This window comes from Lissotriton helveticus, chromosome 4_1 (assembly GCF_964261635.1).
Source record: "Lissotriton helveticus chromosome 4_1, aLisHel1.1, whole genome shotgun sequence".
In the NCBI taxonomy this organism is placed as follows: Eukaryota; Metazoa; Chordata; class Amphibia; order Caudata; family Salamandridae; genus Lissotriton; species Lissotriton helveticus.
In genome coordinates, this window is record NC_136063.1 from 3,985,718 (window position 1) to 4,002,521 (window position 16,804).

The window sequence follows — 16,804 nt, forward strand, 5'->3', positions numbered from 1 at the left end:
CTGTATTGGTCTGAAGCTCCCATCACTTAAGTGAACAACTGTGGGTCTGATTTATGGTTTGACGGACAGTACTCTGGTCATCCAGGAAGTAGAGGACATGATCTCAACAATCCTGCCACACTAGCATCTGTCACTTTCAGTGATGTTCACCAGCAGCTATAGAAACTCTGTACCTTGAAAGGTGCCACCTTCACATTGGTTTCGTCCAAGATACAAAATGTTTGGCAAATGGATGCACACCAAACTTTTTCAAAGTCTTTGTTTTTCAGAAACAAAACATGAATCTGGGAGTGTTTGGTGAATCTTGATGACTCCCAGGTGGAAGGGGTAATATTTGTTTTGTCCCTCACTGCCATGTTTTCTGTGGTTGTGAGGGACAAAAAAATACATTACATCATCTACACAAAATAGTGCTCATTAGTGTAACGTCCTCCCTTTGACTGCCTGCTATTGGTCACCTAGGATTCCCTCATTTATAAATAAGATCTGACAGACCAAGAGTCTGGCAGAGAACCCTGCCTGTCAATCAATAAATCCAACCCTATGGTTCTGTGTGAGTCCTGAGGTGCTCTACTTTCCCCACTGCCTTGATTTCAACTGTGTGCATGGAGTTTTGTCTCTATTATCCCATCCATTCTGCCTGTAATCACAGAGCAGCCCGGCGTTGAAGGTAATCTCACCCTTCTCTGAACCAAGAATACATTGCCTCATTTAGCTTTTTTGGTGTTTCCTCTCTGTTTATGTTTTATGCTGTACCAATTCTGAGCCTGTGTATCCCTTCTACCTGTTACCTGCTGTAGTTGTGAAACTTTTTGTTTGGTGCTCAGATTTCCACCATTCCTAAAATGCTACTGTGACCACATTAGGTTGTACCAAACCTTTATGCGGTGCATTGGTACATGTACACCTAAGAAACAAGACTATATCCAGGTGCATTCTCAAACTATTACGGACTGTTCAAGTCCAACCACACACATAAGGTCCATAACCTGTATCACAACATGCTATTACTGCACCCTGTAATATCACTGGCATTCCCTGTCACAAATACATACCAGTGTAAAAGCACAGAACAAAGGGGAACAGCATTTGAGAATCATTCACAGATGACCTTGCAATACTGGGAGTTTTTGTGGTATTTCTGGATTCTTGGCCCCAAATCCACAATGGCTGGTAAGAGGGTTGTTAATGCAACATGGTCAGGGTAATACTCTGAACAATGTTACACCCCTAATTCTTACCACCAGCTTGTAATGAGGTCCACGGTGTCAAGGCCCATATGGCCATTTTTGCAAAGGTAAACTTAGACTCACTACAACTGCAGATAGCTCTGCAAATATAAAGTTAGGACGGTGTCTGTAATTGTAAAGACATTACACGTAAAACGTCACTTGTAATTTGTGATTAGCAGATCAGTCCCGCTGAGAAGTGCCCACATGGTGCCACTTAGAAGACAACAGCTTTGCTAATAAGTGACTGGACAACCTGACCCATATTAAGTACATTGTGCGTTTTCATTCTTTGCACCAAGAGCATCTTTTAAATGGTGTGCCAAGCGCAAACAATGATAATGCACCCTATTAGGGGGAAAGTGCTGTGATAAACATTTAAAGGGGATGTCTGGAGGGTCCCTTTTACTCCCCTCCAGAGGGCTGCTCTAGGGGGCACACTCACAGTGTTGCACCTTCCAGGTGGTGCACTGTGAGTACACATCCTGAGAGCTTCTTTGCCTCTGCGCCTGTAATACGCTGTGGTGCAGCGGCACATGGATTCCCTCATTTGCATGGGGCAGGCCCCCATGCAACTGAGAGAATGCTCCCTGCAGATAGCACTGGCGCTTTATGTGCACCAGCACTATCATTATCACAGTCGGGTCCGCACAAGAGTCTGGGACCCCTTCGGTTATACCAAAGTGCCCCGGGGCACTTTCTGCAATATTGTTCCTGATGCTCCATGGACCCTTTAACAGCACAGATGTCTGGCAGCGATTTTGGAATATTACAATATCAATCCTTTATACGGACACCTGCCCTGAAGTGGTGGTACTGCCCAATCTAATGAACATTGCAGAAAAGTCATAGTTGTACATACATATCAGGAACCTAGCTAGTAGACATATCTTGGTATTTTGCCCTCTCTTCTCTGTTGGCCAAATAAAGTGCTAAAATCCCAATTCACGACACACAAATGTATCAGAAACACTGTTGACTAGTATTTGTATGAACCAGGTACTCAAAGAGCACATTAGCACTCATGAACATCTTTCTCTCAAAAAAAGTTTAAAAAAATAATCAGAGCTTGATAAAATCAAAACTATAAATGGAAACCTTGATGCCATATCCAAGATGGGGTTGCCATAAACCACAGTTGAGAGCAAACCAGCAGGGTTTGTGAGGACTATGCTGTGTTAGGTTTTTAAGGGTAAATCACTGTCATTGATGCTCTCAGAAGGATATGCACATATGAGATTTGGCCAGTGCTCAGTGCCTGGTGCCCCTCTCAGGTCAGTGATAGCTAATGTTTTAAGCTACCAAGATGCCATCCTCAACATGGCATTAGATAAAAGTGAAATTAATTATAAAGTTTTCCTTGTGGCTATCTACCCAGACTTCACTCAAAGCAATCAATCAATCAATCAGTGTACTTGTAAAGCGTGCTACTTACCCGTGAGGGTCTCAAGGCGCTGAGGGGGGGAGTGCTGCTACTGCTCAAAGAACCAGGTCTTTTAGGAGCCTCCTGAAGGTGAGCGGGTCTTGGGTCTGCCGTAGATGGGTGGGGAGGGTGTTCCAGGTCTTGGCAGTGAGGAAGGAGAAGGATCTGCCAAACAATCTTGGATGCCTGTCGCATATTCCTCCCAGTCAAAAATAAACTACAATCCATGGGAATAACATTTGCCATGTGGTGACTGGCTGGAGTGAAGTTCCAAATTGCTTTCTAACCTCATGTCATAGCTGACTCTCAGCTAGTAGCCTCATTGCTAAATAAACACCAGAATAAAAATCAAACCAAGAAGATGGACGACCACCAGACACAAACACAATCGAAGGATGAAGTAGAATAGCTGATCAATAACATCCACAGTATCCGGTGCAGGAGGAGCCACGGGTACCCACATTCAAATGTGTCTAACACAAGAACTGCAGGAGATTACTCTATACATTAAAAGTATGAAATATTATGTAACTTGTCTGCCACATCGGGACATAAAAAGGATAAAGCAGCAGTGTGAACCAGCAATGAGGCTTGGAATTGATTCACTGATGACACCCTCAGAAAACTATAATAATTAATGTATTGTATGCACCTCAAATGCAACAATGAGCACACAAGCTGTAGGGCAGTTTACCTATAACAGTTACAGTGTGCACAACGGGAAAAAAGGATATGTTCTCAAGTATAAAATAATAAGTTCGGGCCACCACCCCAGGTGCTTTGCTTGGTAGATGAGTTTATAATGCGGATCACCACTTGAGAGTTTGGGTCATATGTGGGGAGGGGCTGGAGGGTGTACAGCGTAAGCAACACAGATGATATTCACAAAACTCTCCCCTCCCTTTAAATTACTCCAATGCAGCATTGGGGGCATATTATCAAGCACGGCGTTAACATTATCGCTGCTGTAGCGGCAGAAACTGCCACTAAAGCGGAGATAATGAGCTTGATAATACACCCCTGTGAATTCCCATAGAAGCCCAGGTTCACACCAGAACATGGGCTTCTATGGGAATTCACAGGGGTGTATTATCAAGCCCATTATCACCGCTTTAGTGGCAGTTTTCTGCCCCTAAAGCAGCGATAATGTTAACGCTGTTTCTTGATAATATGCCATATAGTGTCTAATTAACTTGTGTAAAACTACATCTGCTAGTTCTCACCAAGTAGACAAATTGTTCCTTACAACAAAAATGCCTCTAAAACTACAGTGAAATGCGGGGCAGACAGATTCTTTTCTGCACATTCTACATACATAGAGTATTCGCTATTATATTAAAGAAAGGTGTATTGTTCAAACATTATACACTGATGTGACTCCTACAGTCAACCTATATAATACTAATGTATATGAATCAGGATGTTCCAGACTGCTTGTCTTGAGCAGTAAATAGAAATATTATTAAACTCTGCGCAAATAAATGAGGAGGTGATTATAATGGTACACTCCACCCCACCCTAGACCTAGATAGTTCAATTGACATATCCCAAAGACCCTTGAAAGCTAGAGAAATGCTGCACAGCGTCATGGGTCAATAAGCCCTCGTAGACACAATGCAACATATACTCCCTCACAAGAACACTTACATTCACCACACTCCCCTTTCATGCTAACAATATATGTTCTGGACGCGTGCATAATAGCGATGCCATGGAGAAGCTAGCCGTATAGGCTACCAGTTAGTGTCTTCAGTGACAAGATATGCCCGACCAGTCAGACATAGTTTGTCAATAACCAGAGCTCAGTGGTAGCATGACCCACACTCTAGCAAGTATTCAAATGAGTTGTGCAGGGGAAGTGCATTACTAGAGTCAATGAGTAGAAAGTGCCCTCTTTATATGGTCATTCCCACATTTTTTTCTAAAATGCTAATGGTTATGACTCTGAAAGTACACTGGAGCTTGCTAACCATGCCTCATTGCCAGTCCCCCTTATACGTCTCTGATAATGGTACAGGTCGTAGCCAGAGAATGGGAGTTAAAGGAGTTACCAGGGCATGAAGCACTGATTGTGCCACTCTGAGCGCTCCAAGTAAACATAAGACAGCAGGCCTGCAATTGCTGACTGCATGAGCAGTGCAAACTGCTCAAACTCAACTTTGCCTTCATCATGATTGGCAAGGTAACAGCACTATTTTTATGATATGCCAGTCAACTCTAATAGGTCTCTTGAGCCCAGGAGGCAGGATGCATTATTAAAGGTGTGCAAGCTTATATGTCCCTCTAGTGGCCTCTTTCCATTAAGGCCTACAATGAGTGTACAGGGGGCGAAAGGATCACAGGGGCTGTAACTTGGGCATCCCCAGGTTGCCAGCTCCATTATGGCCCCACTGAAGTCTGTCATTTTTGGTATCAAACACTTTTTCTCATCAAACCCAACAATTTACTAAAGTTGAATTGGATGTAACATTCACCCAGGTGGCTACATTAGAGGTTGCCCACCTGGGTGCATAGCGTTAATTGGCCCAGCCTTTCCTGTGGCCTGGCTGACAGCCTACAGCTGCTGCCCCCAAGACAAGAATCTGACCCGCACCAGGAGCTGTAAACTCTCTCAGGAGACAGAAACAAAGGGGTGCATTGGCAGGAAGTAGTACAACCCTCAATGACAAGATGGCTAGTGAAGTGCTCATCAAGGTGGTGAGCTTCAAAGCAACCACTAACACTAGTATCCAAGTAGGCTTCCTACGAGAGCTTCGAGGGATGCCAGAAGTTCTATAAGGAGCTGCTCTGGAGAGTGACCTCAACAATGTTCACAACCCTGCTCTCGATCGCTTGTCCACCACAGCGGCTGAGGTGCTGCAGCCAACTTCCCTTCCAACCTTCATGTGTAATGTATCCCTGCTTTATGTCTGGCAAGCACATCACCCAGCTGAGTGCTGTTATACTTTCTATTCCCAGACACACATGCCCACCTCTTGGTTTGATTATTTAATGCTTTGGATGGCAGAGACACATAAAATTCCAAATGCTCGCACCTTGGCGCAAGGCTTATCAAACCACTCCACTGTGCAAATTACATTTGCATGGAGGCCAAGGAGCATTGCAGTGGGATGGTACCTAAGTCGCTGGTGCCTTTAGGATAGGGACTTCTGAGAGGGCTGTAGTCATATGCGGAAAGGTATATAAAAGAAAGCAAAGGAGATGTGGGATCCCTGGAGGTCCTCTGCAAGGCCTTGAAGGCCCCCATGCATGGAGACATTATCAGCTATTATAGTGGCCAGAAACACTGGTTCCAAAAGACAATCACAGTTTTAGAAGACTGCATTAGCAAACTGGATTGGTGGTTCCTTGCAGAGGAGTAGCACAGATATAGCACAAGCATTTGACTCTTATTAAGGGTGACTGTAAAGTGTCCACTCCACGGGAAGGAGGGATGACCTCCTGTGCTTCACAGCTGATTTCCCAATAACAATTATAGATGGGGCAGTTAGGGAAATTCTGGAGGCACCATCACTGAAGAGGAAATGGAAGCATCCCTAGCACAGCTCTGGTTGGGCAAGGTGGGCAAGGTGCCATGTGGCCCTAAGTAGGCCCGCTGTTACTATGGACCTTCCAAGAGGCTTTGAATCTTGAAGCAGAAGACATTGCAGAGCTAGCAAAGCCGGGTCAAGTGGATACCCATTATGAGGAGTTTGGCTGATCTCATTGCTAAGCACACAGGTAAAAATCTAGGCTAAAGCGTTGACCAATTGGTTCCTTAGGGTGATCGGGAAGTTATTACACCCTGATCAGTCTGGTTTTATGCTCTGCAGGGTCACACAGTATCAGACCAGTCCACATTTCTATTGAGATGAGTGCCAGCCAGACTGGACATCAAACCCTTCTTAGGGTTGACTTCAAAATAGCTTCTGCATTTGTGGTCTGTGAATATCTCTTTGCACTATTTTCCCACCTACAACCTAGTCCCAAATTCTTTAGCTGTGTTTGACTACAATATGCACACCTCTACCCTAGGGTAAGACTGGAAGGAGTTGTGGTGGTACATATGGGGTGAGGCCATGTCAGAGCTGGAGGAATCCCAAGATTAGGGAACAGTGGAGTTGAAACTCTATTTAAAAAAACAGGTATTGAGGATTCTGTTCTTGAGGATTCTGTTCTTGAGGACGTACCTGAGCATTGTGATGCCAATAGCATCCCACTTGTTGACCATTGTAGTGCTACCACTAGGGACATTCCTATCCCCTAGCACAAGGGAGTCTAGTGTGTTTCTGCCTTCCCATCCTGCAGCCTTTGTGACTTCCAAGTAGCTAGCACCACTCTCCTAGGGCTAATCATTTTGCAAGGATCTTCACCACCATATAGCAGGAAGCTATTTTGCCCTATGACCCATCTTCCCACTGCTTATACCAGATATTCAAACTCCTCAAACCACCAATCATTGAGCACCAACAGGTATGCTTCCCTAAAATATAGCACTATGTCTGCAATGGCAAGGTGTAGGAGTTCCTGCAACCGATCATTTGCCCTCACAAAAAATTGGTTTGGTCATTCTGCATGTTTCAGACACCCATTTTCCCCATGCGAGCCTGTGTTCGTGTTACAGGCTCCAAAGTCAATGGAAGTACTATCAAACGGTGTGTGGAAGCATCTTAATCGGTCGTTAGGATCTGCCGACCCCATTCTGTTGGAAACGATTCCGAAACTGAGTTGTTCAAAAGAGTTTCCCACTAACATTGTAATTGGCCCCTTAGTTGTGTTTGTACCAGGACACAGTGGTCTCCTGTTTCCTGGTCAGTGTTGACAATTGTTGGCAGGAGAGCTGCGGACACCTTTTTTCTGACCATGGGTTAAGATTATTGGTCTGGGTCTCCTCGAAGATCACTCATAGTTCTAACAGTACCTTTCCCCTGTCCTTCTTCTGTCCTACGTATTTGGTGTGTATGTGTGCCCTCATTTGTTCGATTATGTTAATATCAGAGGTTCTCTTCTTTGGCCAGGGAAACAGGTGTGCCATGGTGTATGCATGCCACTGGTGGCAAAAGTTGTCTTGCTTTTTAAACTATGTTGGCAACCTGGTTTGCATGTGTTTTAGTGGTGATTACATGATAAGTTGGGTATATTTTAAGGGTCAGATACACCCTAGTTTTTTGTTTTTTTATAGAGAATTTTAAGTCCCTCTATGGTCATGGGGAAACATACACAGGGATTACTGGCTTAAACAACATACTATGAGATCAATGCTAGTAGCTGAGGCACCATCATGAACATTTCACAGACACAAATGTCTATGTCAGCTTTGGGGCAAAGAAAATGAATAACTCAAAGAACCACAGGCCCCTCTTGACAAAACCCATGCTACACCTGATCTCCTAGATCCAAATCTTTTTTTCCCCTAAAATCCAAATTGCATCCTATTTTACACCCTGTACAATCTGTGTCACACCCGATGACCCAGGAGAACAACGCCTCTCACTTTTTTCAAATACCAACAATGTTTAAGATCCTGGTAGCACTCAAAAAACCCTTTTAGATAAAAAAAAAGATTGAGGTGCCGGCCCTATATCACACCCAAGGACAATGTGTACCATCGATGTCATACCCAGGGGTCCAAGTGGTGCAGCATCAACCCTGTATCACTCCCAGGGGTCAAGCAGACCATCTACATCATGCCCAGCTGTCTAAGCAACAGCTAATTTCACCTTTCCTAGCATTCTACCTTCCCTATAGGCGACTGAAGCCTGGCAACACTCTTTACACGCTGCCTCTGACTACTGCGCTTCTCTTTTCTTTAGCACCTGAGGCGGAAGCCGGGTGACAGCTCACTTGTGTGATTTTAATATTCCACTGTTTAATTGTTTATTATTTGCGGCGTAATTTGTGTTTTAACCTGTTCTTGTGATACTCTTACCGCACTGTCAGCGCACGTTCTCCGTGCTCACAGACGATTAGGCTCTGTGGCAGGAGACGCGTCATTAGCCCCCGCTCGCTCTTCAGGTCCAAAGACTACAAGTCTCAGCACCCTTGCGCGATCAGAGGGACTACAAAGGGAGGGGTCATTCTTTGCTAGCGAGATACCTTTCCCCATAGTCCACTGAAGCCTGGCAACACTCTTTACACGCTGCCTCTGACTACAGCGCTTCTATTTTCTATAGCACCTGAGGCGGAAGCCGGGTGACAGCTCACTTGTGTGATTTTAATATTCCACTGTTTAATTGTTTATTATTTGCGGCGTAATTAGCGTTTTAACCTGTTCTTGTGATACTCTTACCGCACTGTCAGTGCGCGTTCTCGTGCTCACAGACGATTAGGCTCTGTGGCAGGAGACGCGTCATTAGCCCCCGCTCGCTCTTCAGGTCCAAAGACTACAAGTCCCAGTGCCCTTGTGCGATCAGAGGGACTACAAAGGAAGATGGCCAGCTCTTCGCGCAGCGAACGCGAACAGCGAACGCGCCAATGCTGCGCCGGAGTCGCGCCAGAGTCTAGCCCGTCTGCGCTCGTCTGCGTCTCGGAGGTGGACGGTGCGGCGGGGAGGGCTAGACCCAGACTTCGGTATTCGGCCTCTGATCTTCTTTTGTTGAGAGGTAGTTCGGCTGCATGTCATGTGGTCTTTCCTGGTCGCTGTAGAGGTAAAAGACGGTGTTCGGAATGTGGTTGGCTACCAGGTAACCTCCCGGCGCTTGGGCTCTCCAGCCCTAAGACCACTGATAACTATAGATGTCTTCTACTTAACACTCGCTCTTTGAGCAGGAATGCTCTCGATATCTTCGAGCTTCTTACGGTCGAAAAACCTGTGTGCCTAATGCTTACTGAAACATGGCTTGGAGATTCCTCTAACCCTGATATTACGTCTGCTATCCCTCCTGATTATGCGATTTTTAAGACATGATAGACTAATCGGGAGGGGTGGAGGGGTGGCGATTGTGGTACGGAGATCTGCCACATGTACGGTTATCCCTATGGAGCCCATTTCTGGCTGTGAATCTCTGGCCTTTTCGATAGCTCTATCCCCTCATCAATCTTTTTCCAGGCTCCTTGTCTATAGACCACCTGGTTAGCGGGGGTCCTTTTTTGAGGAGCTGCAGGTGTTAATTTCGTCACTGTGCCTAAAGACGGAACACTGTATTGTGCTTGGGGATTTTAACATACATATGGATGCAGTGTCGGATGGGGACACAATTACAATCAATGATGTTACTGCCCCCTTGGGCCTTACCCCCCACCTCTCTGTCCCGACCCATGACAAGGGCCACACCCTGGACCAGGTGTTTTCCACCTTTCCACTGGTTATGGCTAGTCCCGTACCTGTGCTTTGGTCGGACCATTTCCTGATTAGCTTTGAGATCTTGGGTATCAGCAAATCTCCCTGTGTAACATCATGCCACCGTAGGCAGACTAGCCGGGCATACCATTGGGTCACCCCTGAACTTTTGGCCCAGGCCTGTGTGGATCATCCCTGTCCTTACTCAGGCCACCTTGAGAGGGACCGTAACTCATTACAGAAGTGGCTAGTGGAGCGATTAGATGAATTAGCTCCGCCGATTGTTCCTCGGGCAACTGCCATGCGGACCTCAGCACCATGGTTTACGGACGCTCTCGCACTGTCTCGGCGCAACTGCAAGGCTGCAGAGAACCGCTAGCGCCATAAGAATGATTCCGAGGCCAAGGCTACATATAGAGCTTTAATCAAGGTCTATCATGCGGACATTTTGACCGAAAAGAAGAACTATTTCTCTGCAAGAATTGAGACTGCTTCAAGCTCCTGCAGGGAAATTTTCACTATTGTGAAGGAGTTTATTGCTCCTAAGGCAAATGCGTTGCACTATGAGTTTCCTGAGCCATGGGTGATCTCGCTGGCGAATTTTTTCACCACTAAGATCAAGTTGATTCAAGATTCTTTCTTTTCCATAGGCCCGAGTTGTGTCACCACCTCGAGGGACCAGCGGAATAGGACAACGGGTTTTGGACCCTCTCTCTCGGAGTTTCCATCCATTTCTATCTCCACCTCTCAGGACCTCCTGGCTAAATTCAAGTCTGGCTCACCGTCTGACCCTTGTCCTGCAAAATGTTTGGCCAGGGTATCGGAGTCTATAAATCTGCTGATCAATCCCATTCTTAATATGTCTCTGACTAGTGGTGTGGTCCCTGCGGTTTGGAAACAAGCTATGGTGGTGCCACTCCTTAAAAAGTCAGGCCTTGACCCCGAGCTCCATGCCAATTATAGGCCGATTTCCCTCCTGCCTGCTCTCGCTAAAATTGCAGAAAAGCATGTTCATACTGTGCTTTCCGCCTATCTCGAAACCCATAGTCTGCTGCACTCCACCCAGTCGGGTTTTCGATCCAATCTTAGTACCGAGACATCTCTTTTGGAGGTCAATGAGGCCATTAAGGAAGTGTTGGACGCAGGAGGAAGGGCCATGTTGGTTATGTTAGACCTGTCGGCGGCCTTCGACACCGTCCCTCATGAGGGCCTCCTCAGCAGACTCCATGAGATCGGTCTGAGAGGGACGGTGTTGAGTTGGTTTCGATCCTATTTAGCGGGTCGCCGACAGGTGGTCTGGGCCCCCCCTTACTCAGCCGTAGTACCACCACTGGAGGTCGGAGTCCCTCAGGGCTCGGTGTTGAGCCCGACTCTTTTTAATATCTTTATGACCCCTCTGGCGGTGCTGGCTGAGTCTTTTGGGGCTCAGATCATTTCATACGCCGATGATACCCAACTCCTTTTTACATGTCATAAGGGGGCAGAGTTTGACGGAGAGAGCATTCGGGGTTGTCTTGGGGCTGTTTTCGAATGGTTTCAACGAAGCAGCCTCAAGTGCAACCCTGATAAGTCAGAGGTGCTTTTCTTCGGGTGTCAGGCTGATCTGAGTTGGCAGGATTGGTGGCCTATAAACATGTTCCCTCCTGCGTCTTCTTCCCTAGCTGCTAAGAACCTGGGGGTCAAAATTGACAATGGCCTGTCACTTAAGTCCCAGATCCTGGGTCTGACTGGCACTTGCTACGTGATGTGCAGATCATCCTGGAAGACAGCTCTTTTGCCAAATACAACACCAGTAAAGCGGAGAAACTTGCATTAAAATCCTTGAGGGACAACATCGGAATAGTGGTTAAACCCGCCGACAAGGGTGGTGCAATTGTAATACAGGACCAAGACAACTATACCAATGAAATTCTACGACAGCTAAATGATGGGATCAGTTATAGACAATTGGGCGGTGATCCATCACAAAGTATAATGGCTGAAATCCTGAGGGTCACCCAAGATGGCCTACAACAAGGGTTCCTATCGGAACACGAATTCCAGTACCTGAATCAGAAGCACCCACGGCTTCCTACCATCTACACGTTACCCAAAGTCCACAAGGATCTCCAAAAGCCCCCGGGACGCCCTATTGTATCTGGATGCGGCTCCCTGCTGGAACCTCTCTGTAGGTATATAGACTTTTTTCTGAAACCGCTGGCGGAGGCTACAACCACATACCTAAGGGATACCACCCAAACTATCAACCTGATCGATGGACACCCTTTCGATTCCACACGAGACCTCCTGGTAACATGTGACATTGTGTCATTGTACACTAGCATACCCCAGGAGGAGGCCCTGGCCGCAATGTCGATTGCGCTTGACAAACGGGAGGCACCAGTTCAAGTACCAACATCATTCATTATTCTATTGCTCAAGATTGCAATGATGAGGAATTTCTTCATCTTTCGAAATTGCTTTTATCTCCAGATAAAGGGTGTGGCGATGGGGGCGGCCTTCGCTCCTGATCTGGCCATAATTTTCATGGCAATGTATGAAGACACCTTTATACTTACCAACGCCAATCCATTCAGATCCCGAATAAACCTATGGATGAGATACATAGACGACGTGGTCTGTATCTGGTCAGGTTCTGAGGAAGATATGAATAATTTCTTCACCTGGCTCAATGGAAGATCCCCTGACATAAAGTTCACAACAAAATTTGACAAGAAATCTATCGATTTCTTGGACCTAACAATTTTTGTGGAGAATGAGACCCTAAAAACCAACCTTTTTAGGAAAGCCACGGAGAGGAATTCCCTTCTTCTGTACTCCAGCCACCACCCAAGGGGCCTTCGGGATAACCTCCCCTTTGGCCAGTTTCTGCGGATTCGCCGTAATTGCAGCAGAAAGGAGGATTATATGGATCAATCTTCCATATTGATGGGCAGATTACTTGACCGGGGATACCCTAGACGCTTGGTAAAGAAAGCCATGAAGAGAGCATGGTTCAACCCCAGAGAGACTCTACTGGAACCAGGAGAAAGACAGAATAAGAATGATGATCGCATGATCTGTGTAACAACCTTTTCCACAAAGAGTAACAGGATAAAAAAAACTGTTAACAAATATTGGAATCTGGTATCTGAGGATCTTAATATCGTTTGCCCGCCCCTTCATGCATTTAAAAAGGCAAGGAATATCAGAGACCATGTGGTGCGCTCCTTTCTCCCTAACCCAACCACATCAACAATCACAACCATGTGGAATCTGCCGCCAATTGTGGGACATTTCCGGTGTGGGTCCTGCAAAGCCTGCCCGCTGACAATTCAGACTAAGATATTCACCCATAAACAACAGCAAGTACTGCTCAAGTCACATACCAATTGTAACTCCACAAATGTGGTGTATTGTATAATATGCCCTTGTGACCAGATATATGTGGGACAAACTCAACAGCGTGCGAAAGTTCGCTTTCTGCAACATTGCAGCCGGGTGAGATGCAAGGTCGTAGGAGCCCCGTTGGTTGAACACTGTAACACACACAATCACCTCCCTGAAAGCCTGAAGTGGACAATCTTGGAACAGGTCCGACTGGGCCCAAGGGGTGGCAACATCGCACCCATCCTCAATGTAAGGGAGATTAAATGGATCCGTTTCTTTGACTCAGTGACCAGGGGTTTGAATGAATCTGAAAGCAGTTTTGCGCAAATGGCCACCTTGTGATTTGGTTGTCTACACTAAACTATACTAGCCTGTAATACACCTAACTGATTTCTCTTTGCACCCTCTTCTGAGTGTTTCCAACCGATCCCAAGGCGTCTGACTACCATGCTTGGTTGGTCCACGCTTTGGCAGTACAGCCTTTTCAGACAAGTGAATCATGCATTTTTTTGATAATACAGTTTTAATAATGACCCTTAGACGTTTGACTACCATGTGTGGTTGGTCCACGCCTATGTAGGGCGTTAATGTGTCTCGAGGGCGTTTAACGGGTCACTACACTGCACTATACTATATTATGTTTGCCTTCTGGACCTATATGCCTAAATAATTGATTTTTCTACTGCATTCCATGCATTCATTGATATGAGTCAGGGACTCAGTATTGCAGACCTACAGTACACTTTTGAAATGTTTTGAAATGCTTTGATGATTTTGCATTTGCATTTGGGAGTGATGTGCGTTTGACCGCCATGTGTGGCAGGTCCATGCCCTCATCGTTATTCATATTTGGCAATTTGTACATCTAAAATGTCAATTGAATTATGCAGTTTTTTTGAGGAAACATCTGCTAATTGCCCTTTATGATTCGTCACATTTAGAAGCTTAATGCAATCAATATCTGCATCAACAACACTGCCCCCCCGTCGTCCAAAAAAACCTCCTGGGTCGGTATGTCTTCCCTTAGTTTGTCTCTCGGTAACCTAGCAACGCCTTCGAGTCTTTCTTCTAGGAGGTTACAAAAACGGGTTTGGTTACCAAGGTAACACTTCCCGGTTTGACACGCGCTGACGCTGGCTCATTCTCTGACCGACCACGGGTAAGTCCGTTTGTTGGAACCGCCGTTATACCTCTAAGACTATTTGCCCTTAGTACTCTTAACTCTCGGTAATCCGCTCTTTCAGACGGCGGTCCACGGTGCGCGATCCACGTGTTGGACGCGCTACGAAGCATACTATGATGCGAAGGTGATGTGCTGTGACTGCTCCTTCTTAGGTTTTGATGTACCAATCCCCTCGGGTGAGTCTTTGCACAAGAACAATGCGTGTGACACGTTTTGTCTGATCCCAATCTGCAATTTCTTGATGTTCCGTTTTTACTCGATTTTTTGTAGATAATCGCCCGTGTCCCGGTAAAAGCGGTTACATATTCATTTATCCTGTCCTGGCATCAAGACCAGGTGATTAAATCCCTCCCTTTTACTAAGGTTATGTTTCTAATGTCACTCTATTTCAGCTCAAATAATAGGCCAATGTGTGTCTTTTCAGTGGCCGATGCCACGGTACCGCCTTTTAATGAAATGATTTTTAGACGCAATGTGTATCATCTGGCATTATCCTCCGTAAAAAAAACCCACAGGGCAGCTGCCCGGGCTACCCATTTTTTCAAGTCCTCAGTGTAATTCAACCTCCTTTTATTTTGAAAATGTTTTTAATTGCTAATGTCTTGTCCTAACTGGCCCCTTGGCCCCTTGTTATCCAACTATGTCGGGACTCTTCTGAGACCGTTTGAAATAATTCAGCGCATTTCGTTTTTCTTACTTAGGGCACAGCCCCACCCTTCCTTCACCTCCCCCCACGTCCTGATGAAGACCCGCGAGTAAGGATCAAATATCCTACACCTAAGGGTCGAAACGTAGACCACCATCTACCTACAAGAACTCCTTAACCCAAGATTGATAATAATAATCATCACAGGAGTTTCTGTTCTATGTGACATGTTCTGCTGTTTAACATGTGTGTTTTCTTGATCTCCAAAGTATGGATCAATGATAATGTTTTTCAGCTTGTGTATTGGTGCTTAATGATTTTTTTGATTAGTGATGTTAACTAATTGAAACACACCCCTTTCCCCTGCACTCCCCCTCCCCTCCCCTTTTGTGGGCGCACTGAAATTTTGTATACTGCACCAGCAATCGCAAAAATAATATATGTTTTTTCTGGTACAGTGATAATAAAAACACTGTTTACCATCATTTGTGTTTTGTTTAAATAATTAAATAATATCTCTTAGTGTTGTATGTTTGGTCAGGGACCCCTTTACATATCATAACGTATTACCCAGGTCCCATTGACCACATGGGTCGAACCCCTCTATTCATAATATACTTCGAGCAGACGCTGGTCTGCGAGGTTCTCTTTCTTTCATACTTTGTATATCCATTCCTATTTCATTTCTGTTTCCTAAACGAATTTCTCAACCATCATGGTTGACAAGGAGGTTCTTTCGTATACTGAGGACTATATCAAACAATTTCTCTCAGACTCTGCTAATACTTTCCTGTCCTCAACCACACCTGTGATTGACTTTTCTCTTAATGACAAACTTAATCAGCTGGAGCGCCTAGAGAAAAAACTGATTAGAACCAAATTGCATGGACATTTTCTGGCACAGTGTCTACAATCCAATATTATCCCTGTAGGCTTACAGGTTAAAGTGGAACCCGCAATTTTTATCGACGTTCCTAAGTTCCGAGAAGGTTTCAGCTTTGTCGCGAACAATTGTTCGCGACATTGGATGGTCCTAGGCATTGAAACAGCCGGTGAACAAATTACCATTCTAACAAAGCAGATAGCTGACCTTAAAGCTGCGATCAGTGGGGACTCCACTCTCACTAACTCCAAAGAGGCATTGACTAAACTGGTGGCGACCCTCCAGGATTTCGAAACGACCACAATCAAAAAGAAACTTGAGAAATTAGCTCGCGACGTGAGGTCGTACGACAAAAAAAGAACTTATCCCTACCTGCAGGACGAATACTACAGACAGGATAACCAAGGGAGATTCACCAACCGGGGCCGAGGGGCCTATAGGGGCAGGAGAAACTTTACTACCTTCTCAGATTCCTCGTACAGTTCGGGTGAGGACACAGAATGTGCCGGTCCCAGTGGCACATACGGATATCAGGACTCCTACGGTCCTTCCTACCAACCCCCTTTTTTAGGACAGGGAGGATGGAGACCGCCACGGGGCAGAGGGAACAATTGGAGCAGGGGCCCTGGCAGGGGCCAATCCAATGCTGGCCAGGAGTGGGACTCCGCGAGAGGCAGAGGCACGAAGCAAGTGAGTTTCCCCCAGGAGGAACACGGGGAGAAGTCAACGCGCAGGAAAAACTACAGGTGGTAGAGGTGACTTCCCCTGTGATTAACATCTCGAACTACACCCTCCAGGAGAATGAAACGAAAG

The 16,804-nt window shown here is 45.8% G+C and overlaps 1 protein-coding gene across 2 annotated transcripts in view; it reads left to right on the forward strand.

Moving 5' to 3' along the window:
* The first annotated feature begins 530 nt into the window (after nucleotides 1–530).
* Nucleotides 531–16,804, forward strand: part of LOC144828274 (phospholipase A2 inhibitor and Ly6/PLAUR domain-containing protein-like) — a 230,831-nt gene continuing 214,557 nt past the window's right edge. For both annotated transcript variants that reach the window (XM_078686353.1, XM_078686355.1), the window contains exon 1: nucleotides 531–670. The gene's annotated coding sequence lies outside the window, so the exon portion shown is untranslated. The remainder of the gene's footprint in view (nucleotides 671–16,804) is intronic.